The sequence below is a fragment of the Mirounga leonina genome, unplaced genomic scaffold (genome assembly GCF_011800145.1).
Source record: "Mirounga leonina isolate KUSES-001 unplaced genomic scaffold, KU_Mleo_1.0 Mir_106, whole genome shotgun sequence".
NCBI classification, from domain to species: domain Eukaryota; kingdom Metazoa; phylum Chordata; class Mammalia; order Carnivora; family Phocidae; genus Mirounga; species Mirounga leonina.
In genome coordinates, this window is record NW_023270232.1 from 5,715,727 (window position 1) to 5,730,432 (window position 14,706).

The 14,706-nt window shown below is 48.1% G+C and overlaps 1 protein-coding gene across 3 annotated transcripts in view; it reads right to left on the reverse strand.

Moving 5' to 3' along the window:
- The window catches only part of LOC118018340 (leucine-rich repeat-containing protein 20), a 110,725-nt gene that overhangs the window by 45,339 nt on the left and 50,680 nt on the right, over nt 1-14,706 (reverse strand). The gene's annotated exons all lie outside the window — the stretch shown is intronic.

Below are 14,706 nucleotides of genomic sequence, written 5' to 3' on the forward strand. Positions count from 1 at the left end.
AGCCCGCCCTCCCTCTTCCGAGAGCCCTCATCACCATGGGTCACACCCGTCCCTCTCTCGCACCCTGAACCCGTGGCTTTGGGAGCTCAAGTACAGCAGGGGTGGCTGTGCCCGCTCAGGACAACGGGCACTCACGGCAGTGTCCTTGAGCCCCTGCTGAGTCCGCCCTCTGCAGTCACCGAAGACTCCACGGTGAGGCCGCCATCTCAACACTACTCTGAAACAGTCGCCTTGAAAAACAGGCTGTTCACACAGACTTCGTGGTCTGCCCTTCTTCCCAGCCCTGTCACTCCGAAGGCAAGCCTGCGTCAGAGGCAGCCGGGAGGCTGCCGTGGGGCACAGTCTGGCCGTTTCCCCAAAGGGTAAGCCTGGCATTACCCCATGACCCGGCAATTCCACTCGTAGGGGTACACTGGAGAACTGAAAACACACCACACGGGGGCCTTCACTGCCGCGTTACTCACAACACTACAACGTGCAAACTACCCACCCATCCATCCACAGACCGAGTGGATAAGCAAAATGTGGTATTATCCATCAAAAAGAATATTGTTTGGGGCCCCTGGGTGGCTCAGTCGGTTAAGCGTCTGCCTTCGGCTCAGGTTATGATCCCAGGGTCCTGGGATCGAGTCCCGAATCCGGCTCCTGCTCAGCGGGGAGCCTGCTTCTCCCTCTACCTGCCGCTCCCCCTGCTTGTGCTCTCTTTCTCTCTCTCTCTCTCTCTGACAGATAAATAAAAATCTTAAAAAAAAAAAAAAGAATATTGTTGGCCATAAAAAGAAGCAAAGTACCAATACATGCTACAGTGTGTATAAACCTTGAAAACAGGATGCTCAGTGGCAGAAGCCAGTCCCAAACGTATTTTATGAGGCCATTGACATGAAATGTCCAGAGCAGGCGCATGTCTAGACATGGAAGGCAGGGTAGTGGTTGCCTAGGGCTGGGCAGCTCAGGGCTGGGGGCTCTAAAACTGGATGGTGATGATAGTTGCATGACTCTGGGAATATATTAAAACTGCTGAACTGTCCACTTGAAGTGGGTGAATTGTATGGTATGTGAGTTCTATCTGGAGAAAGCAATAGGACAGCACGGCCGCAATGAAGGCATGGAAGCTCAGAAACTAGGCTCTCCAGCTACGCTAAGTCACTTAAAGTCCCTGAGCCTCAGTTTCCTCATCTGCAGAACAGGGGTACTACTACCATCTACCGAGCAGAGCTGTCAGGAAAATTAAATATGAAAAGTATTAAATGTGCCTGGCAGGTGCACAGCGGGGATGGGGATGCTGTTTCTCTCCGCCTCTTCCACTTTACCCTCCCCTTCCCACTCTACCCAAATCCTCTCCATGCTTCAAGGCCAGCTCCCAACCCATCTCTTTGGAAATCTTCCTGGATCATCCCCATTATTGGGGGTCACCCTCCTCCAACCCCTGAACCCCAGGAGCACTAACCAACTCAGACAGCACTGTCCCATCTCTCTGCAAACCTGTCTTTTTCCCCAAAGAGGCCAGACTCCCCTGGGCCCCTAAGCCTTTAGAGATCACTCCAAAATAATTATGCAACATTCAATTAATATTCCTACATGCCAGTAATGATATATAGTTTTTACAGATCCCATTCTGAACAGCAACAGTAATGCAAAGTCTGTCGAAATAATCATAATTGAAGCCCTTCTCTCTCATCTGCCTCATAGAATTTCTACCCTTGCTCTAAGACCAGCTCAAATGTCACCTCCTCTAAAAGCCTTCTCTGACTGCTCTAGGCAGTTGGTTGCTCCAATCTCGGAGTCTCATAGAGTATGAATGAGAACCTCGTCATCCTGTACTGGGTTACCCTTGTTTTGTGTCTGTTTTCCCCCTGGACTGGGAAGACCTCCAGAGCACAGGGTCGGCAGTGCTCCAGAACACTCGGAGGGCAAAGTAGGGGTACTGGCGATCTCATGGAGCTGGTCTGAGAAAGAGGACAGATGGGGCAAGGGCAGAAGTCCAGAAAACTGAGAATCCACAGAGGTCTTCTATAGGGCATCCTATTAAGAAGTGTCTTGGGGCACCTGGGTGGCTCAGTTGGTTAAGCATCTGGCTCTTGATTTCGGCTCAGGTCCCAAAAATGGTCATGGTCTTGGGTCTTGAGGTGGAGCCCTGAGTGGGGCTCTGAGCTCAGTGGGGAGTCTGCTTGAGTGACTCTAGCCCTATCACTGTCCAATGTCAGGCGCTGGCTCTTACATCAGCCAGTAGGGCTGGCAGAAGAGGGTTCAAGGTCCTGCCAGGGAGGAACGAATCCCCAGAAGTGGGGCTTTCTCAGTAGAGGGAGATCAAGGGCTGGAAATGGACCAGCTCTGTAGGCTCAAAGTTTGGAGCAGGCTGGGGATTCTAGAAAGAGCAAACATTTCCAAACAATCATTCTCCTAGTACTTTGTGCCAGATGCGCAATGGGCTAGGGCTAGAAAGGAATCTTTGTTGTGGTTGTAAATCATAACAGCCCCTTTGGGTAAAAGCGACAGATCTCACTCAAGCTAGAAGCAACATCAAGGAAAACGTCAGAAGCTTTCCCTTGAAAGCAAAGAGCAAAATAAGGATGCCCTCCATCACCAGTATCTCTGAATATGATCTTGGAAGTTCTGGTCAAAGAAATAGAAAATATAAACACTGGAAACAGATAGAATGATTATCATGTGCATATGAAATGGCTGCAGAGCCTCAAAAATCTAAAGTAATCATCTGACAAACTATGCAAATTAAAAAGGTCTCAGCGAAGTGGCTAATCAAAATACATATGCAAAATTCAGTAATATTCCCATATGTCAGCAATAAAATATAATTTTTAAAGATCCTACTTCAAACGGCAATAATCATATAAAATATATAGAGATAAGCAGAATGGAAAATGTATCTGACCAATATTAAGAAAAGGAGAAAAAAGTTCACAAAGATGTCTTTGGAACTAGAGGGTATTATGCTAAGTGAAATAAGTCAGTTAGAGAAAGACAAATACCATATGATTTCACTCATATGCAGAATTTAAGAAACAAAACAGATGAACATAGGGGAAGGGAGGGAAAAATAAAATAAGATGAAAACAGAGAGGGAGGCAAACCATAAGAGACTCAACTATAGGAAACAAACTGAGCGTTGCGGGAGGGGAGGTGGGTGCAGGAGATGGGCTAAATGGGTGATGGGCATTAGTGACAGCATGTGATGGAATGAGCACTGGGTGTTATATGCAACTGATGAATCACTAAATTTTACCCCTGAAACTAATAATACACTACATGTCAACTAAATTGAATTTAAATAAATTTTAAAAAATTAAGAAATGCTAAAAAAAATAGATTTGTATGTGAAGATACAGAATATGCTCGTTAATCACAAATCAAAAGATTGAAATGATAGTGATCTGTTTCAGAAATCAGTTTATAGATTGTTTAATGTAATTCCTCCTGAAAATCCAGAAAGTTCTTTGTTCTTTTTTTTTTTTAACTTTAAAACCCAAAACCATTTTTTGAAATGGCTTTAAATTTCAGCTAGGGAAGTAAGCAAGCAAGGCTCCCTAGAAGAGGAGAAGGTAGGGGGATAACCAATGTTTTAAGATTACAATAATTAAAACAGAGGGCAATAGGAAAAATAGATTATAGAAAGAAAATAGTCTGGAAAATGTGGTCTATAAATAACATGTCATAATTTTATAAACACGAAAGGAGGCCTCTCAAATAAATTGGGGAGGGGAAAGGTTAATAACTGATATCAGAATAGCCAATTAACAATTCTGGGAAAACAAAAGAGACTCTTAATTAACCTAAGAATCAAAGTAAACTTAGGACGCCTGGGTAGTCTGGTTATGCATCAGATTCTTGATTTCAGTTCAGGTCATGATCTCAGGGTTGTGAGATCAAGCCCCCCGTCATGGAGCCTGCTTAAGATTCTCTCTCTCCTTCTCCATCTGACCTCCCCTCTTCCCTCTCTAATTAAAAAAAATAATAATAATAATCAAAGTAAATTCTAGACAGAATTACCCTTGAAATATTTTTGAAATCAAACAAAATCAGAAGTAAACAGACTTTAATATTTATACAACTTCTTAAGTGAAGATGACTTTCGAAACCTAGGAGCAATAACAGAATCACAAAGAACAGATCAATAGACCTGGATGTTTAAAAAAATAAGCCAACAGATTGTGAAAAGGATCTACAAATAGGATAAAGAGTTATCTTCAGGAGCGCCTGGCTGGCTCAGTCAGTGGAGCATGCTACTCTTGATCTCCGGGTCGTGAGGTTGAGCCCACGTTGGGTGTAGAGATTACTTAAATAAATAAATAAATACACTTAAAAATAAAGTTCTATTTGGGGCACGTGGGTGGCTCAGCTGGTCAAGCAACTGATTCCTGGTTTTGGCTCAGGTCGTGATTTCAGGATCATGAGATGGAGCCCCACGTCGGGCTCTGTGCTCAGCATGGAGTCTTCTTGAGATTCTCTCTTCCTCTCCCTCTGCCCCTCCCACTCATGCTCTCTCTCTTAAATTAATTAATTAACTCAAAAATCTGATTAAAAAGTTATCTTTATTATTTAAAATTCTCAATATAATTCAGTCAAAAAAATTAAGACCACCAGAGAGAGATGAGAAAAGAACATAAGATGTTCACAAGCAGAAAAATATCATTAGTAAACAAATACACACATGGCTCCTGATGTATTGCCAAACTGCTTTCCAGAGTACTTAAGCCAATTAACATACATTCTGTCCAATAGGTAAGAGGATCATTAAAAAAAGAAAATCTTTGCTAATATGATCAGGGGAAATGGCATCCCTTGCTTTTAATCAGCAAGTCTTTCAATAATGAGATGGATTATCATTCATGGATAATTAACCATTTTTATTTCTCTTGTGGCAAACTCCTGTTCACATCTCTTGCCGTTTTTCTATTTGGAGTTCTGGTATTTCTCCCCACCCTCTCCAGTGTTGGTAGACCTTCTTAAATAGTATTATCGACCTAAGTCTGTCCATTGTTTTTCTTGTTTAATAATTCAAGTTACAGCATTTTTTAAAGCAGAATAAAAAAAATTATATGCACCCTGTAATACACGTAAAACTAGGTAAAAAAGTACATATGCCTGGGAAAGAGGAAAATAATCACAGTGTCAAATAGTTATTACAAAGGATTGGAGCAATTTATTACTACTTACAGTCCCGATGTTTATTTTATATAAAATAGGCAAAGTACCACTACATATTTAAATAAAAATATTTCTCAAGCATATATAGTGATACTTCACTTTTAAAATAGAAAAGTTAATTTATCATAAAAACAGCTTTGATTGGAAAAAATAACCTGGTAAATTCAAGTATAAACCGAGGGCAGCCAGCTCCTCATCAATAAGAGAAATGAGAAAGACCCACAAAAGAAAGAAACTCTCTGTATTGAAGTGGAGCAAAAGCTTCAGGACTCAGGCACCAAGAATTAATTGTGCAGCGCACCCCACTCCCCACAAAGCAAGAGAAAGTGCTCACGATGTTGGCAGAAGAGACGTAAAGCCATAAGGCCATTCAGGTTATTTCCAAGCGTCCTCAGAACAGCTGTCTTCCCTGAGTACATCAGCCCAGAAACACCCAGCCTGCAACCTCCTTCCTGCCACCTGGGCCACCCACGCACCATCCCAACCATACACTCTCCCCTTTTCCAGTCTCCAATTCAAGCAACGCAGGCCTCTGCAGCCTCATTTGGCCAACGGACCTAAGTCACAGAAGCATACGGACACCCCCATCCGAGGGTGCTGAGGGTCTGGAATGTATTCACGCGTGCTGCTCTTGTTTATTCTCCATAATAGCCCTACTGTGTGCCAGGCACCTTTCCCCACTGTGCCTAGTGACTTCCCTAGGATTTTTTTTTGTTCTTAGGGATGCCATCTGTTCTACCCACTCTTTGACCCCAGAATCGCCTCCCAGAGGCTGGCGTGCATGTCGGAGGGGTACAGCACCCCACCGATGGCAAAGGGCTCTGCTGGGACATGATGCAAATGCGCCCCGTCCCGGCCACATCACTAGCCACTAACGCTGCACGGGGACTCCAATTCCTGTTGAGAGGACAGGTCCATGATCTCAGGAACAGTTCTCCACAGTCCCCGGGACAAGAATATGGAGATCCAGGTACTCAGACATGTGGGAACAGGTCTCAAACCTGCTCAGTCTTCTCCCCACCTGTGCACAAGGAGTGATCTATCTCATGCTCGTTCCTTGGGGGACGGCGATAATAATAGCCATAAATAGTACTACTTACTATTTCACATGTGCTAGGTTGTCAGAACTATCCTCTCTGTATGAATGAGGAAACTGCAATGGAGTGACGTGCCCAAGGTCATACAGCTAAAAGAAGGGGAGTAAGATTGAGATGGTTAAGCTGTTCAGGAAGCCACGGGTCCTAACCATTCTACGATCCTGCCCCCTTAAGAAGTACTTAGGTACCTGTCCCTGGGCCGAGCCAGAGAAAGGGGAGTCTATGCAGAGCATCTCAAAGGGAAACAGGGCCTTGGCCAAAAAGTCCTGTAGGTTTTTCTAGTTCAGGGCACGTGATTCTGGGGACAGAGGCCAGTCCCCTTTTGTTCTCAGGAAATTCTTCTCAGATCTAATTCAAAGCACGGGTATCATCTATACCCGCTACACCTGTCTGCAGTAGAGAAAAGCCTCCTAAGCTGAGCCAAGTTCCATGCTGGGCCCTGGCGCTTACGGGAGCACGTAGCACTCCTTACAGAGGACACAGCTAGGATATGGCTGGGGCCAGGTCTCACTAACGGAGGGGGTACCCTGCTCAGGGAAGAGAAGACCCAGACTGGAGACAGGTGAGTCATCCTCAAGAAGTCATGGGATGTCATCAAGAAGAGGGTCCCATTCTTTATGGAACAGCTGACGGTACAGGGAATAGTTCACCCGCCATAAAGGAAAAGGCTCCCCTGTGAGGAAGTGAGGACCACATCAGGGGGGTATGACCAAGCAGTCACCACCCAGAGGATGCATGAACCACATAGAGGCCAGGGGATCTCAAAGGTCTCACTCAACTCAACAAAACAAACATAGCTAACGTTGCTGAGTATTCACTATGTGCCAGGCACGGTAATAGGCACTTTTTATATATTAACTCATTAAATTCCCATAACCACCACGAGTTACCCTCACAGGTGGAAAGTGAGGCCCGTGTTGATAGGTAAATTGTCCAAGGGCATTTTGGCAAGATGACGAAGGACAAAGAATCTGAATGCAAAGATTCCAGCAGGGTGACCAGCTTGTCCTGGTTTGCTCGGAACGTTCCCAATTTTGGCACTGAAAGTCCTGCGTCCTGGGGGACCGCTCCTCAGTCCTAGGCAATTCCGGAGAGTTGGTCACCCTCGATTCAGGCTAGATGCTGATGGATGAGAGATTACTAGAGTCAGAGGAGAGGGAAGGCAGCCCAGATGTGGGCCAAGCCACAAGCAAAGGCCCAGAGGACTTGCATTGCTCCGGGACACCCCCTTTGAGACCTGCCACGTCCTACAATTTCCTAGAGCCCTGCCCTTGCTCAGCAAGTCCTCAGTGAGGAAGGCTCTAGCATGGGAACATTTCATGCGAGTGGATGCTGCATGCAAGCCCAAAAACCCCAAGGGGGACTCAGGGGTACTAACAACAGGGGACAATAGCAGCATCTGGACAGCAGCTGGATTCAAGCAGGACTCTCCAGTGCCCTCCCCCGCCACTGATATCTGAGCTGCAGCAGAGAACAGAGAAGCTTGCGGGAAGGCACTGTAATAAACACAAAGCAAGATTATTCTCATAATTATAATTATTATTGCAAAAGGCCAAACTGCATCTCCCTAAGCCTCTAATTATGATAGTGCTTTGTGTTAATAAAGTAGCTTTTATTCACAATGCACAGGTCTTTCATTAAGGGTTATCTTGTTAAGCCTAATGAATGCCTAATGAAAAGTCACTGGTGGGCAGAACCAGGGCAAAACAAGCAAAATCGGAGAAGTAAACAAAACAGACTGCAGGGAGTCAGGAGGGCTGGGTCAAACTTGTGTTGTTTCTCAGAAACACAGAATTGTGCCCCCGGGTCAGTCCCTGCCGAGAGCCAGGACTGGTGACAGGGTCTAGTATGGGGGAGGCAGAGAGGGTGGCAGAGCCCCTGCTGACCCAGTTACAGCCCCAAAGGAGAAAGTGTCGGGGACTCAAGCTGGTGTGCCCAGGGGCTCCGAGGCCTGGCCAAGAAGCAGGACTCCCAAGGCTGTGGGAGTGTGACCTGAGCCCGCCCACAATGTCTTGTTTCCACATCAACTTTTTTTCCACATAATCTCAGAGTTAGGAGACTGGAGTCCATTTAGCCCATGTTATCCAAACTTCCCAGTAAGAATCATGTGGAGAGGTGAATCCTAGGCCCCCACGCCTGAAATTCTGCTCCAGTGCATCTGCAATGACCACCGGGGAATTTGTGTTTTGGTTTTTTTTTGTTTGTTTAAAGATTTTTTATTTATTTATTTGAGAGAGAGAATGAGAGACAGAGAGCACGAGAGGGGAGAGGGTCAGAGGGAGAAGCAGACCCCCCGCTGAGCAGGGAGCCCGACGTGGGACTCGATCCCGGGACTCCAGGATCATGACCTGAGCCGAAGGCAGTCGCTTAACCAACTGAGCCACCCAGGCACCCGGAATTTGTGTTTTTAATAAATATTCCCAGGTGATTCTTAGCAATAAGCAAACTTGGGAAACACTATGTAGCCTCCAATCTCAGACCTGAAATTCTTTTTTTTTTTTTTTTAAGATTTTTTTATTTATTCATTTGACAGAGACACAGTGAGAGAGGGAACACAAGCAGAGGGAGGGGGAGAGGGAGAAGCAGGCTTCCCGCCGAGCAGGGAGCCCGATGCGGGGCTCGATCCCAGGATCCTGGGATCATGACCTGAGCTGAATGCAGATGCTTAATGACTGAGCCACACAGGCGCCCAGACCTGAAATTCTTTTAATGTCTCCACCAGAGGGCGTAAAGTTCTTGAATACCTCCGGTGATGGGGAGCTCATCCTCCTTTCTACAGAATGGTTTTAACTGTTAGAGAGTTCTTTCATGAACTACATGATAACTGCTACTCTGCCCTCTTGGATCACACATAGTATATCTGCCCTGGCACGGCAATCTTTTACATCAGTGAGGATGAGGGACATTATAAGCTTTTCTCCAGACAAAAATACCCAGAAACCTTTAATCCCCCTGGTTTTAGATGCTCCTTCTGGAGAGTCAGGACCGGCCCAACTCAGAGCCTGCTCCAGCCAGAACTTACTCTTGCTCAGGCTTTCAGTCTGTGACACACGGCCACAGCCACTATTCGTGGATGCCAGCTGTGTGCAGGAAACTGCACTTGGGGCTTCAGACTCACGATTTCACCTCCTCCTCACAACCACCCTGTGAGGCCAGTCCTCTGCTTACCTCCACTTAGCAAAGGAGGAAACGGAGTCACAGAGAAGTGAAAGGATGTGGACTGTTCAAGGTCACGTGACTTACCCAAGGTCACCCAGTTACTGAAATAGTAATTCACATTTATAAAGTGCTCCCGGTGAGCAAGTCACTGATTGTCCCATGAGCCCTTAATCCGCACACACCACAGCCCCATGGATGGGTGCTGTCATCGCCGTCCCTGTTGCTGGAGGCGCTGCTAGCAGAGCTGGCCTTCAGCGCGCCCCTAATGCTACGTGCACCATCTCCCTGGCACGGCCAACGCGCACACGGCACAGAAGGCTGCTCTGGGATGCAGCAGAGGCCGTTTCCACGAGCAGGCCCGTCTTCCAAGGGGCGACGGATGCCCGCGGACCCTGGTACGTCAACAGCAGCTACCAGGGAGCTGTACTAAGGGGACTTAGAATTGAAAGAGCTGGTGGAAGAATTATCTGGATGGGTCACCTCCCGACCGTGGGACCTCGGGCAGGCCGCTGTGGTTCCGATTTGCATCTGATTTGCATCTCAGTCAAATGCCAGGGTTGGAACTTATGGTCCCTGAGGCCCTCCTGGCTGCCGCTGTGGACTCTAGCTGGTGGTTCTCAGACGTGGCCACACTGGAATCACAGACTCCTGATTTCTGAGTCTCGCTCCCAGAGACTCTGACTTAATTAGCGGGAGCTGGGGCTTGGGGATCAGGGGGTTCCAAAGGTCTCCTGGTGCTTCTGCTCTGCAGCCACAGTGGGGACGTCTGCTTCTCGAACCACAATATGCACACAGACGACTGGGGATCCTGCTAAGGCAAGGCTTCTGATGCTGCAGGTCCGGGGTGGGGCCTGAGATTCTGCATTTCTACCAGGCAGGTCCCAGGACCACGCTCAGGAGCAAGGGCCAGGCCAACACAGTGGTTCTCAAAGTGGCAACCCTGGACCTACCGCATCAGCGTCAGCCCAGAACTTGTTAGAAATGCACATTCTCAGGCCCCAGCCCGGACCTGTAGAATCAGAAGCTTGGGGAGTGGGTCCCAGCCATCTGTGTTTTAACAAGCACCTCTGATGGGCACCCATGTTCAGGAGTCACGGCACAGAGGGACTGGGACTCCCACCAGCTGTGGCTACTTGGCCCTAAAGACAATAATGGTGATGGTAATGACGGTGACTCACATTTACTGAGGGCTGGCTGGTCCAGGCCTGTGGAGGGGACTTAGTTTTGCCCTGCGCGATTCCTGTTTCCCCTCAGGCCAGGCTATTTCAAAATAGAGCCACTGTCTTCCAATCTTCTCTCTGGCTGGTTCGTGGTTCTGGCTCTGCAAGAGGCACAGGCGACCCTCAGTGTTTACACCATGGTGGGTGAGGCTCAGGAGGCCCCCATTCTCATCCCGGCCCCTCTGCTATCAGCCACGGAGTCTCAGGGAAACACCCTCCCCAAGGGCCGTGTCTCCTCTTCTGTAAAATGAGGGTTGGAACCATGGGATTTGGGGCGTCTCAACCAGGCCGGACATTCTGTGACTTCATGATTTTACTAAACAAAGGCTCTTTGGCCAATGCTCCTGTCAAAGGAGGGAGGCTGCAAGCTGCAGTCAAATGTTTCTGAGCTGTGTGCCTTAGAACGTGCTAGAACGTGTACTGTTGTGGGGAGATCAGAGGCTTGCTGAAGTTGGCGACCCATGCCCATGAATATAGAGCTGGGATTAGAACCCAGAGTAACCCAATTCTGAAGCCCATGGTCTTTCCATGACATCGGTCCACACTACGCTATGCTCACTCTTCTTACCATGGTCAGAAAAGAGTCCTAGAAACAAAAAGGAATATAATAATAGCTTACCCTTATCTGGTACTTCCTTTGTACCATATGTACCTATGTGCCTGTGCCTGAGACTTTTCTAAGCACCTGACACACTTTGTCTAATTTAACAACCCATGAGATAGGTATTATTGTGTTCGTCCCCGTTTTATCATCGTGGAAACTGAGGCACGGTGCACAAAAAGAAGAGCTGTGACTCAGACCCAGCTCCCCTCCCCTGACAGAGCTCAGTTTAACAGAATAAGACATGGGACTGTGTGAGGGCTTTGGAGCAGAGGTCTTGTGCAGCATGGGGCTCCCATTCAGGAGGCTGATGGAGAGAAAAGAGATTTTTCTGGAGTGTGAAAATGAAAACTTAGACCAGCACCTGCACCCCTTCCAGAAGATCCAAATTCCCAGGGCCTCCATGTATGCTCAGGAGCTACGGATGGGGGCTGGCATCCTGGAAGGAGACGCAAGCCCGTAGACAGCTGGGCCTCCGGGACTCAGCAGCCAATCTCTGAAATGCCACCTGGTTTCCAAAGCTGGGAGGTGCGGGACGCCAAGAGAAAGCAAAATGCACCAGTCATCAAGGACTAGCCCCGACGCCCCACCTTGCACAATTCACCAGGATTTTAACAGAGTTACTTGTGCCCAGTGTTTACTGAGCTAACTAGCTCTAGAAGGTTTAAGACAAAATGGAAAAGCCTGGCACTACTCTCTCTTCACAAGTCCCCCTCCTCACAGATAACTACTTCCAGGTCTTTTCAGGGATTTTGCTGGCGTTTAACTCCCGCTCTCTAGAGCAGCCTTTCCTAGTCCTTCCCTGTGTCATGCCACCTGGAGAGAAACGGTCACAGGAGGAGGAGCTCACTGCGGACCGCAGAAGTCCAGAAAGTTCCTCCACAGTAGCATTTATACTGGGCCCTGGCCGGCAAGTAGAGAAGGGTAGAAAGGCACTTCAGGAGAAGGGGCAGATGGGCATGGCGTCTTCTGGGAATGTGGGGAGACCATTTAACTTGAATGTGGCTGTGGGTTTGGGAGAGTTGTTTCTTTCACTTCCTGCTTTATAGATCTCTGTATTGTGTGATATTTTTGTAACAAGCACTCATTACTTCTTACTAATATCCTCAATTTAAAGAGAGTCATAGGGCGCCTGTGTGGCTCAGTTGGTTAAGCGACTGCCTTCGGCTCAGGTCATGATCCTGGAGTCCCTGGATGGAGTCCCGCATAGGGCTCCCTGCTCGGCAGGGAGTCTGCTTCTCCCTCTGACCCTCCTCCCTCTCATGCTCTCTGTCTCTCATTCTCTGTCTCAAATAAATAAATAAAAAAAATCTTAAAAAAAAAAAAATAAATAAAGAGAGTCATATCCTTAGCATCCAGCTACCCACGGGAACATTTTCCCTCAAGTGCTAAGAATGCTGGGTCAGTGGAGATCGTCTTGATGCGGACAAGGGGGCTGGGGCTAAAATCCCGTCAGGGCCAAGCTCAGAGGGGCTACGGCAGAGCCCGGCCGACAGCCTGTGACAGATGCCGCACAGACGGGAATCCGGATCTCAGAGGTGCTTCCTCACTGACTACTGCAGGAGTCCCAGCCTCTCTGGGAAACGACATGATTGCAGGGTGTCTGCCTCAGAGAACAAAACTGAACTTCTCTGGTCCCCCGGCCGGTGGCCATCATACCCAACGGTCAGAACACACGAGAGCCACACGAGAGCCAGAGACCTAAAAAGGAAGAGGGTGGCGGCGGCGGGGCCTGAGAGCTCACTCTTCCTCAGGATCCAGACCGAGGCTTTCCTTGTGCCAGGGCTTTTCTGCGATGAGGTCTGAGGCAAGTTACTTAACCCCAGCCTCAGTTTCCCCTTTAATAAAATGGGAACAAGAATTCATGCCAACACCTGTAGGTACACATCCATAGTAGCACTATTCACAAAAGCCAGAAAATAGAAATCGCTCAACCGTCTGTCAGTGGAGGAACAAACAAAATGCGCTATCTCCATACAATGGAACACCACGGGGCCACGGCAAGGCATGAAGTGCTGACACAACATGGAGGAACCTCAGGAACAGTGTGCCGAGTGAGAGAAGCCAGTCACAAAAGGCCACATACTATGTAATTCCCCTGCCTGAACATGTCTAGAATACGCAAATCCACAGAGACAGAAAGGAGACTGCCAGGGGCTGGGGGAGATGGGAAAAATAGGGAATGACAGCTTAATGGGACAGGGTTTCTTTTGGGGGTGATGAAAATGTTCTTAAATGGATTGTGGTGAGGGCTACACAGCCCCATGGATACGGTAAAAACCATGGGATGTTGTACTTCAACATGGAGAATTTTAAGGATAGGAATTATTCCTCAATTAAAAAAAAAAAAAAGAGACCAAGATGATCCAACTAACTAACAGGGTTGTTCTGGGCTTGAAATAAAACGTCCTTTAGGAGCTTGGCGCGGAGGGTGGCGGACGGGGTCACTCGGGGGATAGGAGATGCAGCTGTGGGAATGCAAAGACATTGTTTCCAGGTGAGAATTCATTTACAAGGCTGAGCTCCAGCTCCCGGGCTGGCTGAGGGAGGAAGAGGACCCCTGGCAGTCACCCCCTTCACAGCCTCATCGCAAGGAGACCGCTGTGCGTGCTACCGTAGGATCTGGGACTTGCCGAAGCAGTGCCGGCGTCTTCCTGGCAAGCCAGCCAATCCACAAACACCTATCTGATTAGAATCATAAGTAAATAAATCCCACGCAGAATACCACCAAATGACACACAGTCAACATCTGAGATAATAAATTATTTTAATTTAATAGATGACTCATCGCTAACATGTTGGGACAAAGGGGAATAGAACTGACACAGCAGCTGTAATGATGAGGGCAGTGAGGCCTCCAGCACCTCTGGAGCAACCAGCGCTGGTCCAGGCAGAGGCCACACGCTGGGACAGGCCCTGAAGTCTTCTACGAAGACAACAGCCACCAACACTGACGGAACATCTTCTCTAGATAATCCTGAGAACCACCCCTGAGGGAGGGCATGATTACGAGTGTCCTCTGGCAGATAAGGAAACAAAGGCTCAGAGAGGTTAAGAATTTGTTCAAGGTCACACAGTAAGTGAAGATGGGGCGGAGCTTGACTTCCTCTGAGGATGCTGCCCTGCAGAGTAGGGTCTGGAGACCTGGATTCTGATATGCTGCTGTTCTTAACTCAAGCGACCTTGGGCAGGTCACTCTTGAACCTTAAGCTCCTCGAGTGGGACACACACACTGGTGACCACAGACCAGACTTCTCAAAACAGAATGTACCGGGGCGCCTGGGGGGCTCGGTCGTTAAGCGCCTGCCTTCGGCTCAGGTCATGATCCCAGGGTTCTGGGATCGAGCCCCCACATCGGGCTCCCTGCTCTGCCGGGAGCCTACTTTTCCCTCTCCCACTCCCCCTGCTTGTGTTCCCGGGAGCCTGCTTCTCTCTCTCCCACTCCCCCTGCTTGTGTTCCCGGGAG